This window comes from Nerophis lumbriciformis, linkage group LG14, assembly GCF_033978685.3.
Source record: "Nerophis lumbriciformis linkage group LG14, RoL_Nlum_v2.1, whole genome shotgun sequence".
Lineage (NCBI taxonomy): Eukaryota > Metazoa > Chordata > Actinopteri > Syngnathiformes > Syngnathidae > Nerophis > Nerophis lumbriciformis.
The window spans coordinates 33,186,005-33,190,567 of NC_084561.2; the positions used below are offsets into that span (position 1 = coordinate 33,186,005).

Sequence of the window (4,563 nt, forward strand, 5' to 3'; positions counted from 1 at the left end):
CAGCCTTGGCGGAGTCCAACCCTCACTGGAAACGTGTCCGACTTACTGCCGGCAATGCGGACCAAGCTCTGGCACTGAGCATACAGGGAGCGGACTGCCACAATCAGACAGTCCGATACCCCATACTCTCTGAGCACTCCCCACAGGACTTCCCGAGGGACACGGTCGAATGCCTTCTCCAAGTCCACAAAACACATGTAGACTGGTTGGGCAAACTCCCATGCACCCTCAAGGACCCTGCCGAGAGCTGGTCCATAGTTCCACGACCAGGACGAAAACCACATTGTTCCTCCTGAATCTGAGGTTCAACTATCCGGCGTAGCCTCCTCTCCAGTACACCTGAATAGACCTTACCGGGAAGGCTGAGGAGTGTGATCCCACGATAGTTAGAGCCCTTCTTAAAGAGAGGAACCACCACCCCGGTCTGCCAATCCAGAGGTACCGCCCCCGATGTCCACGCGATGCTGCAGAGTCTTGTCAACCAAGACATCCCCACAGCATCCAGAGCCTTAAGGAACTCCGGGCGGTTCTCATCTACCCCTGGGGCCTTGCCACCGAGGAGCTTTTTAACTACCTCAGCAACCTCAGCCCCAGAAATAGGAGAGCCCACCACAGACTCCCCAGGCACTGCTTCCTCATAGGAAGACGTGTTGGTGGGATTGAGGAGGTCTTCGAAGTATTCCCTCCACCGATCCACAACATCCGCAGTCGAGGTCAGCAGAACACCATCCTCGCCATACATGGTGTTGATAGTGCACTGCTTTCCCCTCCTGAGGCGGCGGATGGTGGTCCAGAATTGCTTCGAAGCCGTCCGGAAGTCGTTTTCCATGACTTCCCCGAACTCCTCCCATGTCCGAGTTTTTGCCTCTGCGACCGCTGAAGCCGCACACCGCTTGGCCTGTCGGTACCTGTCCGCTGCCTCAGGAGTCCTATGAGCCAAAAGAACCCGATAGGACTCCTTCTTCAGCTTGACGGCATCCCTCACCGCCGGTGTCCACCAACGGGTTCTAGGATTACCGCCACGACAAGCACCAACTACCTTGCGGCCACAGCTCCAATCAGCCGCCTCGACAATAGAGGCGCGGAACATGGTCCATTCGGACTCAATGTCCAGCACCTCCCTCGTGACATGTTCAAAGTTCTTCCGGAGGTGGGAATTGAAACTCTCTCTGACAGGAGACTCTGCCAGACGTTCCCAGCAAACCCTCACAATGCGTTTGGGCCTGCCAGGTCTGTCCGGCATCCTCCCCCACCATCGCAGCCAACTCACCACCAGGTGGTGATCGGTAGAAAGCTTCGCCCCTCTCTTCACCCGAGTGTCCAAAACATGAGGCCGCAAATCCGATGACACAACTACAAAGTCGATCATGGAACTGCGGCCTAGGGTGTCCTGGTGCCAAGTGCACATATGGACACCCTTATGTTTGAACATGGTGTTCGTTATGGACAATCTGTGACGGGCACAAAAGTCCAATAACAAAACACCGCTCGGGTTCAGATCCGGGCAGCCATCCTTACCAATCACGCCTCTCCAGGTTTCACTGTCGTTGCCAACATGAGCATTGAAGTCCCCCAGTAGCACGAGGGAATCACCCGGGGGAGCACTCTCAAGTACTCCCTCGAGTGAATCCAAAAAGGGTGGGTACTCTGAGCTGCGGTTTGGCGCGTAAGCGCAAACCACAGTCAGGACCCGTTCCCCCACCCGAAGGCGGAGGGAAGCTACCCTCTCGTCCACCGGGTTGAACTCCAACGTACAGGCTCTGAGCCGGGGGGAAACAAGAATTTCCACCCCAGCCCGTCGCCTCTCACTGCCGGCAACGCCAGAGTGGAAGAGAGTCCAGCCCCTCTCGAGACAACTGGTTCCAGAGCCCTTGCTGTACGTCGAAGTGAGTCCGACTATATCTAGCCGGAACTTCTCCACTTCGCGCACTAGCTCAGGCTCCTTCCCCCCAGCGAGGTGACGTTCCACGTCCCAAGAGCTAGCTTCTGTAGCCGAGGATCGGACCGCCAAGTGCCCTGCCTTCGGCTGTCGCCCAGCTCACATCGCACCCGACCTCTATGACCCCTGCTATGGGTGGTGAGCCCATTGGAGGGGGGACCCACGTTGCCTCTTCGGGCTGTGCCCGGCCGGGCCCCATGGGGACAGGCCCGGCCACCAGGCGCTCGCCATCGTGCCCCACCTCCGGGCCTGGCTCCAGAGGGGGGCCCCGGTGACCCGCGTCCGGGCGAGGGAAATCTGGGTCCTTGTTTTTTCTTTTTCATGGAGGTCTTCGAGCTGCTCTTTGTCTGATCCCTCACCTAGGACCAGTTTGTCTTGGGAGACCCTACCAGGGGGCATAAAGCCCCCGGACAACATAGCTCCTAGGATCATTGGGACACGCAAACTCCTCTACCACGTTAAGGTGGCAGCTCAGAGAGGAGTGCTTTTGTTTTGAAAAGCGTTATTTGTATTACTTCTGTGTGGACGTATGCGCGTGAGTGAATGTGAACAGCGGCAATCACAAATTACAAAATAAAGTTAAAAAAACATCTATGTCGTGCGCGCAATACAACTGTGCTGCTTTTATTTTGAAAAGTGTTATTTATGAACGTATGTCCGGGTGTAACCTGAGAGTGAAGGTGCACAGCGACAAGTGATGCACGGTTTACCTCCGAGACGCTAAAAACAGAAAAGTTGATGACGAATGCCGTGTTTTCAACAAGACATGGACTGCCAAGTATTTCTTTACAGAAATTAAAGGTAAAGCCGTGTGCTTAATTTGTGGTACACAGCTTACTGTGTTTAAAGAATATAATTTGAATCGCCACTACATGACGAAGCACGAGGAAAAATACCGGAATCTGTCCGATGAAGAGCGCGCAAGGGAGGCTGATGCGTTGATGGTAAAATTGCAAACCCAACAAGGACTTTTTGCCATATTTCACACCCCCAGAATGCAGCCGTCAGGACAAGTTTCGTCATTTATCACAAAATCGCCAGAAAAAGTAAGGCATTTTCTGACGGAGAGTTTATTAAGGAGTGCTTATTGGACTCTGTTGCACTGATATGCCCGGAAACTTGGAGCTTCAGCTGAAGAACAGAACGACCGACTTTGACTTTTTCGCTGGCTTTGGATGAGAGCTGTGATGTACGTGACACCGCCCAGCTGCTCATCTTCTTACGTGGGATAACTGCTGACTTTCAAATCACGGAGGAGCTGGCAGCCATGCAGTTAATTAAAAGGGACAACCACAGGTAATGACTTGTTCACATAGGTAAATGCGTGTTTGGACATGTTAGGACTGAAATGGGACAAGCTGGCAGGTGTGACAACAGATGGCTGTCCAAATCTGACGAGGAAAAATGTTGGACTTTTAAAGAGGATGCAGGATAAACTTTAAATTAACCCAGTGGAGAAATTGACATTTTTGCATTGTATTATACATCAGGAAGTGTAGTGTAAGACAGTGTTAAAAATAAAACTATCAAAAGCAATTTGCTTTTGTATAAAGTTAAGTTAGGTTAAATGAAAGTATTATTATTAATATTATTATTATTATTTATCTTACGGTATATCAAAAATAATATTGAGCAAAATTTAATTGAAATATTGTTGATGTGGCCCTCCAGCAGTGCTCGGGTTGCTCGGGGGTGGGGCGGGGCTTGGTTGGGGGCGTGATTAAGAGGGGAGGAGTATATTGACAGCTAGAATTCACCAAGTCAAGTATTTCATACATATATATATATATATATATATATATATATATATATATATATATATATATATATATATATATATATATACATCCTGAAAATATGCAAACAAAACTGTGTTTAGATAATTGATACTTAAAACTTGCATAAATAAATATTAAGGAATATAACATAACTTGGCTTCTGAGAGTTTCAAAATGTAATGAATAAAATGCTAAAGTTGTTGATAAACAAGCAATTATTTTAATAATTAAATATGGTCATTTTAAATGAATTATTATGATAATTTAAAATCAATTATTTCAAATATGTTTATTTTAATGTATAATTCTATGGCTGGATGTAATAAAGAATCAGGAAAAAATACAAATAAAAATACAATTCATTTTGATGTTTTTAGCCAAATATAGTAAACATTTATTTATTTTTAATTAATAAATATATTTATTTTTAGGTAAAATAAACATAATAATATAAATTATCTCTAGTCTGGATTATTTAGTTCTTGTCACCCTGTTGTCCTCCCGTCATGAAAAAAAGCTGTCCTCACTCAGGTCCGCATGGAGCTGGAGGGGGCGTGGCTTCCCTCCGGCTGACAATCGGGAGTTTTTCGGGAGAATATTTGTCCCGGGAGGTTTTCGGGAGAGGCGCTGAATTTCGGAAGTCTCACGGAAAATTCGGGAGGGTTGGCAAGTATGACTCTGTACTAGTGTATACTGTGCAATCTACTAATAAAAGTTTCAATCGACCAAAAAACTCTTATGGCCATTTAAAAATGCTTCGTTGTTATTTAAAAAAGACAAGAAATAAATCTCATGTAACTGATTTTACCAGCACATTGGGGGTGTGTCCGTTTGTTTGTGTACTTT

General features: G+C 47.5%; 1 protein-coding gene across 3 annotated transcripts in view; it reads right to left on the minus strand.

Moving 5' to 3' along the window:
- Positions 1-4,563, minus strand: part of LOC133616858 (dual specificity protein phosphatase 22-B-like) — a 57,486-nt gene that overhangs the window by 22,392 nt on the left and 30,531 nt on the right. The window lies entirely within an intron of this gene.